At 45.7% G+C, this 14737-nt stretch overlaps 1 pseudogene; it reads left to right on the forward strand.

Moving 5' to 3' along the window:
• The first annotated feature begins 1468 nt into the window (after positions 1–1468).
• Positions 1469–14437, forward strand: LOC138843462 (E3 ubiquitin-protein ligase RNF167-like; annotated as a pseudogene).
• The last annotated feature ends 300 nt before the right edge of the window (positions 14438–14737 follow it).

The raw sequence follows: 14737 nt of genomic DNA on the forward strand, positions 1-14737 counted from the left end.
CCGCACATGTGTGGAGGGACCTGACTACCTGCTGCTTCCCTAGGAGCCCACTAGCCAGAAATTGGTATTGGGAGCAAAACCAGGACTTGAACCCCGGCACCCTGATATGGGATGACAGTGTCCTGAGTGGTGCATTAACCACTGTGGCAAACGCCTGCCCCTAGTCCACTCTCTCTTATGACATAATTTCCAAAGGGATCCCTTTGTGGGCAGCTTCTCTCAAACTCTTTGCATTATCATCAGAAACACAACATTTTTTTCTTACCTAGGCATCTAGAACAGGGCTATATATAAATGTGTCTTTAAATGTAACTGAATTAAAATAATTTTGTGTGTAGGATTGTACAAACCAAATGCACCATTCTTTGATCTTAGAATCCATAGTGACACATGCATTCAACTCCAAGGCCTCAAAGAGTAATATAGGTCTTCACCAATTTTTCTCAAGGAGTAGCAAAGAGACTTGACCTCAAACAGCACACCACAAGGTTTCTCCCCAGCTCCACATCACATGGCACCTGGTGTCCCCACAATATTGCTCCTGTCTCTCTTGCTTATTCCAGAAGCGTCACTCCATACCCTGATTTATGTGACATCATCCACTCCTTTTCTAGCTCCTGTGGGTCCACAGCTCTGCATAGCTCTCTGTCCGCCCATCAGAAATCCCAATCGAGGGGCAGACATTGGGGCACAGTGGGTCAAGCCGCCACCTGGGCCTCTGCGTTCTATATGGAAGTGCTGGTTCAAGTCCCTACTTCTCTGCTTCTCATCCAGCTTCCTACTAATGCATGCTGGGAAGCAGCAGGTGATGGTTCCGGTGCTTGGGCTCCTGAGACCCAGATGGAGAGCCGGGCTCCTGGCTTCAGCCTGGCCCAGCTGTGACTGTTGCAGGCACTTGGAGAGTTAACCGCAGAGCAACACAGACATCTATCTTGCTATCTCTCTCTCTGTCCCTGCCTTTTAAGTAGATGAAGAAAATGCATAAATAAATAAATAAACACCCCAGCCCATCTTCCAATCTATAAAAGGGCTTCCTTCTTAAACAAAAGAGTATGGAGAAAGACTTAGGAACTCTAATATAGCTTCATAGAGAGTGCCAGCAACTTCCCACCTTGAGTTAGTGATAAAACTATTGGAAAAAAACATATTCACAATTTATTTTCACATGGGACAATATTAACAATTTATTTCCACAAGGAGCCATAGCATAGAAATAATAAAAGTCACAGATTTCACTCATCTTCAGTGTGAAACAGAAGAGGGAAAGACAAAGACCATGACCAAACACATAGGAAAGCGAGAGTAATAGCTACATTTTCTTCATAGACCATGTAGATCTGGAAGGCGGCTGCGGAAAATACGAATCTTACACTATAGGATAAGAAAAGTATGTGTCCTATGGAACTATTAAAGTCTCTGTAGTAAATGTACAGGAAGAATTATGTTTCATGCAGCGCGTGAACTAACGATGTTATCTGGTGGCTACTGGCTGACCTTAGGTATGTTCATCACATGCAAGTAAAATCAGATGATTTTTTTACCAAAACAGAATACATCAGGACAGTTATGAAATTAACCAAGAATTCCATTAGTGACTGCTCTCCATGCCAATGTGCTCACTAACAGCCACGAGTAATAACCCATATTCTTGGTTGGGGTTTCCCTCTGACAAGTCACATGATTTTGGTTAATTCACTTAGCTTCTCGCCAAGTCTCTGCTTCTTCATCTCTTAAACTGAGATGCAAGTCACCCTTTCCCAGGTGCAGTGAAGATCGTTTTAGCTAATGCTGGGCCACTGTTGTAAAATATCAAACCCAAAGTACCATTATTGTTAATAATTGTAATGGCGCTTTACAGACTGTACACAAAGGACCTAGAAAGATTGTGCTACATGCACTGGATACATAATTAAATGGATGCATTATGCCCATTCTGAAATATTTAACTTTGGTATCGCTGCCTAGAACATTATACTATGCTCCCCGGAATTTTAATTAGATACTATCAGCTACCATTCAGGAGGCATTTGCAAGGCATGAGTCTACTTACTTTAAATATCTTATTTAAACATCTTATAATCTGATGAGAGAGGGTATTGTTATTATAGTCTCTCTTATATAGTAAAGGAAACTGAAATTTGAAGAGTTTAAATAAGTCTCTAGGGACCAGCTCTGTGGTATGTCTGTGGCACTGGCATTCCATATGGGCACTGGTTCAAGTCCCAGCTGCTCCTCTTCCAATCCAGCTCCCTGCTAATGGCCTGGGAAAGCAGGGGAAGATGGCCCTAGTGCTTGGGCCCCTGCACCTACATGGGAGACCTGAAAGAAGCTCCTGGCTCCTGGCTTCAGATTGGCCCAGCTCTGGCTGTTGAAGCCATTTGGGGAGTGAACCAGCACATGAAAGACCTCTCTCTCTGTCTCCCTCTCTCTGTCTGTAACTCTGCCTCTCAAATAAATAAGTTCTTTAATAATAATAATAATAATAATAATAGCTCTTTAAATCCCAGTTCACGGTGGTATTAAGTAGGGAAGTTGGAATGGAATCCAGGGTTGGAACTGACCTGCCCTGATAGTTCCTTGTATTTAAAGAAGCAATGTGTCCAGGTACAGAGGCAATAAGTTCATGCTGACTGACTGAATGACTGAACGGATATATGTGGATGCCTATGTTTCAAGTAGTCAGAATGAGGGATCTTTGAAAGATTCATAGAAATGTATATTACAAAAAAAAAGTATGGATGGGATTTCAATTTGTTTATTTATTTTTATTTGAAAGGCCACATGAGGGGAGGAAGGGGGAGCAAGAGAGATCATCCATTTTCTCATTTCTTCCCCAAATGCCTGCAACAGCTGCAGCTGGGAGAGGCCGACACCAGGATCCAGGAACTCATCTAGGACTCCCACACGAGTAGCAAGGATCCAAGCACGAAGCCATTGCCTGCTGCCTTCCAGGGCACACACTGCAGGAAGCTGGGATCAGAAGCAGAGCCAGGACCCAAACCCAGGCATGCCAGTATGGAATGGGGCATCAAAGCAGCCTCCTAGCCAAATGCCAAATGCCTACTCCTTAAAATTTTTCTGCACCAAAATAAATTTATCTTTTAATTCTATTTTTACATGAATCTTTTGAAGTATCTTCATATTAGCAATTTCCCAATAGCATATATTATTATTTCTAATCAAGGAAAAGAAAATGAAACTTTATCTTACCTTTGATAACTATTGTCATTTAGAAATGAGCTTTTAAGAGGAAAATTTTTCAGATAAACCCGTAACTCTTAGAAGATTAGATTAAAAATTTTTAGTTTATTTTGATGGAATTTTGTAAGATATACTACAAAGAAACTTACGAGGTTCCAAGGGGTGTGGGTGGCTACTTGATCCTCCAAGAACTCAGCTGATCTGTCTTCTAAATCATCCTTTTCTCTTTCTATTTGCAGCATATTGCCGCTGCATCTGTCAAATATGTGCTATTGCGGCATCCATGCTGTCTCTTCTTCATTCTTCTTTCCTCATGGACCATTTTTCTTCTCTTTTCTCTATACTTTCATTTGACAATCTGGTTTTTAAAGACAGAATCTCAATCAGAGGATACGATCACAGTGAATTGAAAGTGTTTCAGATACTTTATTTTTGTCTTTCTAACTCAATTTCCTTATTACTCTTTGCCTGCAATGTGTCTATTTGGGAACCAAGACTTTTTTAGCGGGTCTAAATCCGGGTGAAGCTAAAGTGGGCCACCGGTACTACCTGCAATCCATCTATTTCCTTAATTCACTGTTCTGATCTCTAAACAGACAACTTATCTGTTAACCTCAGAGATGTAACACTCCCTCTTCCAGTTCAGCCGATACTCTCACCTCTAATTTTACTGAGCAAACAGAAGCAACAGAAGGAGAACTACCTAATTTCCCCCACCAAATACACCAGCTCCCCTGTGTTCGTGCTCATATGATATTCTCCTTCCTCTCTATGCTGTGTTGTTTCTCGTTTTTATAATCTTGCAAATTACTCATTTTCTCTTCAACTATGCCACAATTCAAATCTTCCAATGCACGTGCACTCCAATGACTGTTTATCATTTAGAAGTTTCCAACCACTTCTTCTGTGTTTCCTTTTTATATGTATCACATAACTTCTTCTGTTTACTTCTTTTATCTGTTTGAACCCCTCTATCATGTTTATATTAAATCTTATCAACTGCTCCAGAGGTAAAGTTAATTTGCCCACAGTCGATGCACATTCTAATGACTGATTTTCTCGGTTTTCTTCCTAAGCATTAGCCCTATGCATGCGTTTTAGAATTTGAGTTTGCAGAGGCCGGCGCTGCGGCTCACTAGGCTAATCCGGCGCCGGCACACCGGGTTCTAGTCCCGGTTGGGGCGCCGGATTCTGTCCCGGCTGCCCCTCTTCCAGGCCAGCTCTCTGCTGTGGCCAGGGAGTGCAGTGGAGGATGGCCCGAGTACTTGGGCCCTGCACCCCATGGGAGACCAGGATAAGTACCTGGCTCCTGCCATCGGATCAGCACGGTGCGCTGGCCGCAGCGCGCTTGCCGCGGCGGCCATTGGAGGGTGAACCAACGGCAAAAGGAAGACCTTTCTCTCTGTCTCTCTCTCTCACTGTCCACTCTGCCTGTCAAAAAAAAAAAAAAAAAAAAAAAAGAATTTGAGTTTGCAGGCTCATAATGGAGCATTTGGAAGCTTTTAACAGTTTTCTTTCTCTCTCTCCCCCATGTCTTCAACCATGAGCTCACTCCTTTCCGTCAGCAGATCCTTGATCAAAAGCCAAGTCTTAGAGAAGCAGCTTAGAGTGTCCGCATGAAGGTGATATTGAGGATTTCAATCATAGAGCAGTTAGGCAGCTCAGCTCAATTTTTGCACGCGAGATGATATCCACGTACTCCCCTCTCCCTGGCCCACAAGTGTCTAAAAGCCATAGGATGGCCTTCCAAGAAGTCCCCAGCGTTTTGATGTGTTTTTCAGCTTCACTCGTGGGAAGGGAGGAGTCTTCCAGCTGTAAAGGGAGGTTCAGTTTTGCAGGCAGTGACTTCAGTGTCTTCTGCCCCTCAGGAGCTGAACCCCTGGCCAGTCCGTGATGCTTTCTGGATTTTTCATAAACTGTATGACTTCAGCCTCCTTACTTTTTTGTTCTATTTCCGTCTAGGAAATGGTTGTCTTATTTTAAAACCTGATTTATCTTTATTGCTTTCTCCTTTCACATTTGAGCTATCAGTGCCACGTGTTTGGAGCAGAGTAGGTTAACAAAGCTTGACCTCAGTGAGCCGTCCTGCCTCAGTTGTACCAGTGTGCACTGCCATCTTTCTCGTTTCTGTGTGATGCCCCTCTCCTCATTTGCGCACTACGTCACTTCCCCTTGTCTTGAGGACTTTTGTTCTGCAGTCATTCTTTCTCTTACCTGAATCACCGGTTTCTTCCTTTCTTCAGGAACATCCACATTATTTTCTTTCTTTCTTTTTTTTAAATTTATTTGACAGGTAGAGATATATATAGTGAGAGAGAGAGAGACAGAAAGAGAGGGCTTCCCTCCATTGGTTCACCCCCCAAATGGTTACTATGGGCGTGCTGCGCCAATCCGAAGCCAGGAGCCAGGTGCTTCCTCCTGGTCTCCCATGCGGGTGCAGGGCCCAAGCACCTGGGCCATCCTCCACTGCCCCCCCCCCCCCCCCCGGCCACAGCAGAGAACTGGACTGGAAGAGGAGCAACCGGGACTAGAACCGGCGCTCACTGCGCCACTGCGCGGGCCCCAAACATTCCCATTATTACACAAACAGGATGGAAGAGCACTCATTTTATAAAACAAACAAAACTCCTTCGACTTCACCTTCTCCAGCTACTTCTGATTTTTCTGTTCCTCTAGTCCGCTTGATACAACTCCTCGATTCACGGTCTTCACCTTCTCCCTCCTCATTCTTCCCTCAACTCACTCTAATTAATGGGTCATTCATGCCTGAGGCTTCGTTTTAAGGGCTCTGTTCTGGCCATGTTCAGTTTGAGTGGCCGGTGGGCATGCAAGCAGAGTGTAAGTAGCCTTGAGAAGCAGAGAAGAGTTCAGGACTGAAGGTACCAGTACGGGGCCCTTCAATACCTTGAAGTCATGGCTGAGACTACTAGGTGCTAATTGAACAGTCTTTAGAACTTCAAGTTTAACTGAGTGTGTTGCTACCTGAAATTAAGGCCACGCCTAGTAGTCTGTTACAATGAGATGTAAGTACACGAAGTAGGCAGGCATACAGGTTAAAAATGATTAGGTTTGTATGCTGGAAGACCACGCCTTCACCACGCCCCTGTGTGACCTCAGGCCCCTACCTGGCCACACCTGAGCACCCACCAGCCAATCAGGTTAATTAACCACTCCCCTTTGGAAGTGGGTTAATAGCCTGGGACAGGCTGTGTCCGGCCCTTTCCTCCTTCTTCCTCGCCCTGGCCTCTTGCCGGTAGGGGGCTGGCTGCAGCCCTGCGCCTCCACGGTGTGTGGCCTTCCAGCCAACCCGCCCCAGGCTTCCTGGCCTAGATGCTCCTCCACGTGGCTGGTTCCTGGTACACAGTATGAACCCAGTTCTACCTGTCTCTTATAGATAAAGCCCTCACTCTCCTATGATTTCTCTCACTAAATAAAAGCTTAAAATGTACCATGCTGCCTTGTTTATTTGTGACGATATTTAGAATTCTCAAAATATTAAGCAGGAATCCACTCGGGATTATTAATATTGGGGATTTATTAATAAGCATATGGTGATATCATATGGCACCCCAAATTCCGATAACATGTGGCAGCCCAGATGGGACTTCTGGGGAACTTTAAAGGGCCGCATTCATATATATTTTTAAGGGGTCAAATTCCGATAACATGACTGCCTCTAGCTATTGAATCCGTGAAATACACATGCAAGTGTGTGTGTGTTAGGGGTCAGAGGAGTGTTGCATTTCCCCAAAGGCCCTTTAAAGAAACTCATCTGCTGCAAGGTGCCTCTTTGTAACTTCCTCTCACCTGGAATGTGTATGTGGTGCCTAAGGCTACATCAATCATGTCAGACAAAAGGTAGATCTGAGCATGTAAGCCACATGCTAAGATGATGGAATACAAGATCAGCATAGACGAGCCCGCCCTGGCTCTGTGGATCTGGGTATCAGCTACGGACTGCCCCTTTCTGACTCTTACCTTGTAAGAGAATGAGCTCTTTTGTGGATCTCTGCTACCAGCAGGTGAGCATACTTTGCCAGAGAACAGATAGTACTTAAAGCCCTGGAATTGGATAGGATCACCTGGGAAATGAATGGAGCAAGAGGAGGGAGAGGACACTGCCAGAACCTATGGAACATCAACACCAGAAAGAGGACAAGGGTATAAGGAAAAGAGATCAACAATGAACAACAATGAATCAACCAGGCTTGTGTGGTGTCCTGGAAACAAACGAAGAGAAGAAGTGTTTAAAGTAAGAAGCAGTAATTAATTATCAAGTGCTGTTCATGGGCCAAGTTAAGAGAATAATGGACCGTTGGATTTGGAATTTACAGCTGACTTTGACAAAAGCAAGATCAGGGGTTAGTGGCAAAAAGCCTGAATTTGGGTATAAGAGAATGGGAGAACCTGAAGGCAGAAAAGATAAGCACTCTTTCAAGTACCAGTTTTGCTTTGGATGAGAACAGAGAATTGGGGCAGTAGCCGAGGAGTAGCCTCAGAAGAGATTGTGTTTGTTTATTTAAGATGAGAAGAACAATAGCATTTGATGCTGGTGGGAATGATCTAATCTAGTGCTGGAGGAATGAGAAAGTACACAGTTGGCAAGGTAGCCTTGTTTAAATCAGGTTGTTCCCTGAGCATAACTGTAATTATTTATTTATTTATTGAAGATTTATTTTTATTTATTTGAAAGAGTTACAGAGAGAGGCAGAGACAGAGAGAGAGAGAAAAGTCTTCCATCCGCCAGTTCACTCCCCAAATAGTCGCAACGAACCGAGCCAATCCAAAGCCAGGAGCCAGAAGCCTCTTCCCACGAGGGTACTGGAGCTCAAGGACTTGAGGCATCCTCCGCTGCTTTCCCAGGCTCTTAGCAGGGAGCTGGATCAGAAGTGGAGCAACCAGGACCCAAACCAGTGCCCACATGGAATGACAGTGCTGCAAGCTGTGGCTTTAACCCACTGCCACAGCGCTGGCCCCTGTAATAATGACTTTAATGAATACTTTTTTTACAATTTCCTACGATATACATAACTTTTCCTGGTTCGTTTTCATTTAGTATTATAAAAAAATAATAAATTCAACAGATTGAAAATAGCATGATTAAGACACCTCTTGGGACACCTGCCTCCTGTATCAGAATGTCCCAAATCTGCTTCCAATTCTAGCTTCCTGCCAGTGCAGACTCTGAGAGGCAATGGGGCCAGCGCTGTGGCACAGCCAGTGAAGCCGCCACCTGCAATGCTGGCATCTCATAGGGGCGCTGGTTTGAGTCCCGCTGCTCCACTTTCTATCCAGCTGCCCTGCTGATGTGCCTGGGAAAGCAGCAGGGGATAGCCCAAGTGCTTGGGCCCCTGCACCTGCATGGGAGACCTGGAAGAGGCTCCTGGCTCCTGGCTTTGGAAGGGCACAGTTCTAGCTATTGTGGCCATTTGGGGAGTGAACCAGCAGATGGAAGATCTCTGCTCTGTCTGTCCCTCTCTCTGTAACTGCCTTTTGAATAAAATAAACAAATCTCAAAAAAAAAAGTGTTACCCAGTGTTAGACAAGGATGGACATGAGCAGGATGTTGAGCCTTAAGTATTTATAATGTTCCTTGGAAACTAGAACCTTGGGAAGATCAAAAGGAGCATTCTCTGTGATGAGGACTTAACCGAGGTAGTTACCCGGGAAGGAACTACGGTGACCCCTGCTGGGAGGATAATGTACAGGAGTCTCTGTAGACAGCCAGGCCTATAGTAAACAAAGTAAGAAAAGAATACAGGCCGGCACTGCAGCTCACTAGGCTAATCCTCCGCCTGTGGCACTGGCACCCTGGGTTCTAGTCCCGGTCGGGGCGCCGGATTCTGTCCCAGTTGCCCCTCTTCCAGTCCAGCTCTCTGCTGTGGCCCGGGAGTGCAGTGGAGGATGGTCCAAGTCCTTGGGCCCTGCACCCTCATGGGAGACCAGAAGAAGCACCTGGCTCCTGGCTTCGGATCAGCGTGATACACCGGGTGAACCAACGGAAATGGAAGACCTTTTTCTCCATCTCTCTCTCACCCTGTCCACTCTGCCTGTTAAAAAAAAAATACAAAATAAACTGACCATGTGTGGACAGGCTGAAGAAAAGTTAGTAGGTGAATCTCAGGTTAATCCTCCGCCTGTGGCACCAGCATCCCATATGGGCTCCAGTTTGAGTCCCGGTTGCTCCACTTCCCATCCAGCTCTCTGCTACGGCCTGGGAAAGCAGTGGAAGATGGCCCAAGTGCTTGGGCCCCTGCACCCACATGGGAGACGTCGAAGAAGCTCCTGGCTCCTGGCTTTGGATTAGCACAGCTCCTGCAGTTGCGGCCATCTGGGGAGTGAACCAGCAGATGGAAGACCTCTTTCCCTCTCTCTCTCTCTCTTTCACTCTCTTCCTGCCTCTCTTTTAAATAAATTATGAAAAATGTGTATTAGGGCAGGTGTTATAGCAGGTTAAAGCCACTGCCTGTGAAGCCAGCATCCCATATGGACACTGGCTCACTTCCTGGCTGCTCCACTTCAGATCCCTGCTAAGAAAGCAGAGAAGATAGTCCAAAATGTTTGGGCCCCATGCCACCCACAAGCTCCTGGCTCTTGGCTTCAACTTGGGCCAGTCTTGGCCATTGCCAGGTTCTGGGAAGTAAATCAGCAGGATGGAAGATCTCTCCCTCTCTCTCTGTAACTCTGACTTTCAAATAAATAAAGAAATCATTTTTTAATTATGAAAAAAATTATACCTAGATTTCAATTTTTGCACCAAATTTATTTTTAATCTCATTTCCCATGAACTTTTTGAAATAGCCTTGCATTTAATAAAACAAAAGGGAAACTAGGGGAAAGAGAGATTAGTAGCATCACCTGAAAGACTTAATAGCTGAAGTTGTAGATTTGGGATGTTTGAGCCAGAGCACTTGTGGATGGTTTCTGGAGAATCCACAAGTGTGAAGAAAAATATTTTTTTCCTTTTATGTCTTTCCAAATATTTAAAATTACCACTGGGGGAGAAAAATTTTGTGTATAGCTTATTTTCATTAAAATATTTTATACTAAACAAGTTAAAAAGCAGCATTCAAAGCAATATACAGTTTGGAAATCTATAGCTGTCATCATTGACCTGTTATAGTATCTACCAGGCCATTCATTGCTACAAATTGAAAATGCAACGTGTCATTATGATCATCTTTCTGTCCATACCTTAATAACAGCTTAGTGGGGCTGGCATCATGGCACAGTTGGTTAAACCATCACCTTTAATGTTAGCATCCCATCTGAGCACCAGTTCAAGTCCTAGCTACTCCATTTCTGATCCAGATCCTTGCTTATGTGCCTGGAAAAGCAGCAGAAGATGGCCCATGCACTTGGCCTCCAGATTAAGTTCCAGACTCCCGGCTTCAGCCTGGCCCAGCCCCAGCATTTGTGTCTATTTGGGGAATGAACCAACAGATGGAAGATATCTCTCTCTGTTTCTCCATCTCTCTCTCTCTCTCTCTCTCTCTCTCTCTCTCTCTCTCTAAGTCTGCCTTTTAAAACATAGAGAGAGGAGCCAGCGCTGTGGTGCATTGGGCTAAAGCCTTGGTCTGCAGAACCAGCATGTCTTATGGGTGCTGGTTAGAGTCCCAGATGCTCCACTTTTGATCCAGCTCCCTGCTAAGTGCCTGGAAAGCAGTGGAGGATGGCCCAAGTCCTTGGGCTCCTACATCCACATGGGAGACCCAGAAGAAACTCTTGGCTCCTGGTTTCAGATTGGCTCAGCTCTAGCCATTGTGGCCTGTCTCTCTTTCTCTCTCTCTCTCTCTCTCTCTCTCTCTCTGTCTTTCAAATACATAAAATAAATCTTAAAAAAATAGAAGAAGTGACAGGAAAGAGAGATCTTCTGTCTGTTAGCTCACTCAATAGATGGCTGCAATGGTCAGGGCTAAGCCAGGAGCTTCATCCAGGTGGGTGCAGGGGTCCAAGCACTTGGGCCATTTTCCACTGCTTTTCCTAGGCTATTAGCAGGGAACCAGATTAGAAGTGGAGCAGCCCAGACACGAATCGGCGGCCATATGGGATGCTGGCATTGTGGGCTACAGCTTTACTCGCTACACCATAATGTCATCCCCTAAATAAATCCTTTTAAAAGTAACAGGTTAGGCTATGACATATCCAAAAAAATCTAGATGATAGATAGATAGATAGATAGACAGATAGATAGATATCCTTAGATTTTACTTGTGTCATTCAACATGTTACCTAGGGAATTAGGAGGCCAACAGAGCTGAATCTGGAAATATATTGCATAGTCTGCCTCTTTTGCTTCAGTAAAAGACTCAGTTGGAAAACATTAAAAACATTAACAAAATTGGATTTGGCCCAACACAAAGATGTATTGCTTTGAGTTATCCTGCAAGATGGCTTGCTCCATTACTCGATAAAAGACCGTGGTGAAGTGGTATGCCTGGGAAATGGTTAAGTGGATTTGCAATCTGAAGGAACATTTAAAAACTCAAACAACACTTCTAGCAAATGCTTTTGTCCATTTCAGAATCACCAAAATTTTTTCCAGCATTTTGAAACAGATTGCCGTTTCCCTTGCTGGTGAAAGTATTAACTTCTCAGAGCAGAGCCAAGTCTTGGTTCCCATGTCATTTGCACCAGGACAGCACAAAATGAGGATTTCTATTTTGGGAGCCCTGGTGTAAAGTTCAAAGGTCCCCTGGGGTTTTCAAATTGGAAAAACTTTATTTGCCAAACAAATACTGGTACTGTGCATGGTTGGAGAATCAGCCATGCTTGGCAGCCCATCTAGGTGTTCCGCTTCAGTGAAGAAACTTCCCATGTCACCAGGATTCATTCCAGTCTAGGTTGTCCTGCATTACTGAGAAAGACAAATCCTGAATAAAATTTCATTTACTACCACAAGAGCCATCAACCTGTTCGGTGTCAGGGCTTTCAATTTCTGTTCTTTCAAGAAGGTGCGTTAGGAAAGCGGATTATGAAATTGTCCTCTGCTATACAAAAATCCGCCAGCTGTCTGGAAGTTAAGTGTCCCTTAATTGAACTTAGTTAAATGACTCCTGGATACCTCCTACTTAGCTCTATGATCTCAGATCAAACAACACTTCAAACGAGTCCTGTCCTTCTGCTACTGGTTCTCATGGTGCCAGGCACCTTTCTCCTCATAGCAATTTTACGTGTGTGTTTGTGGTCATGTGATTAACATCTTTTTTTCCCCATCAGACTGTAGGCTCAGTATGGGCGGGCAGTAATTCTACTTTCGTTGATCATTGTTTCTCTAATAAGGGCCTGTGTACCTTAACTTTTAATCCAGGCCCTTGGTTCCCAACCCCAGAGATCAGAATCCTAATGCGGGCACGATACAGTGCACAAGTGTGGACAGGAGTTAATTTAAAAGTGAGAGAGTAAACATACATTCATGGGAGACTGTGGGCCATGCCACAGGGAGAAATACCTATCGTTGCCCACGGGAGAGAGAGGTCCTCCAAGTGTGGTCCATGGGGAAAAGAGGCCTTTCCCTCATCCTCAGTCTCTTTTATGAGGTAGAGGTGGTGCCTTAATTGAATAAATAAACAGGGTGGGGTCTTAGCTTTCATGAAGCTATCTGGGATTTTTTATGGCACCTCCACGTGGAATTTAAATTCCAGGTGGTCATCAAAATTCCATGTGATCATCATGGTATTTCCTCCTTTTGGTTCCAAATGAGACAGGTGCATCCTGGGAAGGTGCGTGTGTCAAGCTGACAGTTAAAGGGTCAACATTACATTACAAGGCTGACAAGAATCCGGCTCACCTAGACCTAACTAACTGCCTGGGTACCCCAAATCATCTGTAGCCCACAGAACAGTGCTGAGTTCAAAGTGGGAGTTCCTTAAATATTCAGAAATACACGAATGAGATTGTGGTGGCCAGAGCAGGGCAGAGAAGGGCAGAGAAGACCAGCATCCAAGGCTGGAAACAACCTCACCCTGCCTACAGGAAAGCTCTTCCAAGAGATGGGATGATGGCCCACATGGCCGGAAGTCCCACCTCCTCAAGCACCCCAGAAGCTTCTCTGCCACCTGTGCTGCCCTCTGTTAAGGAGTCTACCCCCTCCCCAGCTCCACTGAACAGGTTGGATAGCTCACTCCCCAAACCAAGGTTCTTTCCCCTGCGCCCCCATGTGGCTGGGAAGTGGGATCTGGGGGTGGCTGACCCTCCAGGGTCCTGAAGAAGGGGAGGAGAGGCCACAGAACTCCACTTCTCCTACTCCCACGATGCAGCCCCCCAGCCTCTTCCTTCCTGCTGCCGTGAGCCTGCAGCCTTCCCACTTCCCAGTGGGAAGTTGTGGCCCATGTGCTATGGGGAGTGGCCCCAGCCAGAGGCTCATTCTAGCATCTCAGATCACAATGTCGGTGCAGGCATTGCAAACATCCCAGCTCCATTTGGGGCTACCCTGAGCCCAGTGGGATTCCAGGGGTTCCTTATGAAGACTCACCCAGACAACACCTACGACCTCGATGTCCCTCCACAGGAGTCCTGGTCAGCAAGGGTCATGAATGCTCAGGTTAGGGATGGTGCAGCTGTGCCACACAATGTGAATTCCAGCTCTGAATGTGGTGTGAAACAGCAAGGAAATCCAGCAACAGATGTGGAGTCCCTCTGTGCTTATTAGAGAGGGGAGCTCTGAGGATGTGTGTGCCCGCTTTGTAAAGGAGAAGGGGTTTGGGGTGCCTCGCCTTGGGTTATCACCTCATTCCTTTCACTGGGGTTGTAAGACTGCCAATCTTGGCCACGGGAGCAGTAATGATAGCCTGTCGTATCCACCGCTAGAAATGGCTCCAGCAGCTTTGACTTACCAAAGAGCAACTGAAACAGATGGACACCGGTGACTGTCAGGAGGGAGGTCTGAACGACGCCTGTGATGGGGACAGGCTGCAGCAGTCCCCTGCACTCATGCCTGTCCAGCCACCGTGTGGACCCCTGACCCATTCAGACACTGCAGACCTGCCCCGTCTGCCAGCGGCCTGTTCATCAGGGTCCTGGGGTGACGAGCGAGAAGAAGAAATTCAGTAATGGGGAAGGGAAACCAAGAAAGCACCCTGCCTCAGGACAGACTTCGCCTGGGCTCCAGCCCAGCTCTTTCTCTTGCAGGCAAGGAGAACTATGTCACCGTTACTACACCACCAGCCCCTCCTGTACACACAGGTTTCCTCTGAAAACTCCCTGCATGGCCAGGATCTGGAAATCACTAGGATAACAAAGGCGTTGTCCAGAACTGAACGGGCCAAAATGATCCAGTGTGGCTACTGACTGTATCCCTGTGATGCCCTATAACCTACCATAATATATCATTATCATTATAATACAATTGCCACGGCTGACACTCCCACTCCCATTATGTACCTGATGCCATGACACTTCTGAGCCTTCCTAAAAAGGCCAGAAATTGAGCAGTCACCAAATTCCTGGAAATCCCTCCCTTTCCTGGAAAACTCTGCCCAAACACTACTCCTTATACCTCAAGATACAGGAATGACCCTGAACCTCATGGGTTGCA

Source organism: Oryctolagus cuniculus, chromosome 8 (genome assembly GCF_964237555.1).
Source record: "Oryctolagus cuniculus chromosome 8, mOryCun1.1, whole genome shotgun sequence".
Lineage (NCBI taxonomy): Eukaryota > Metazoa > Chordata > Mammalia > Lagomorpha > Leporidae > Oryctolagus > Oryctolagus cuniculus.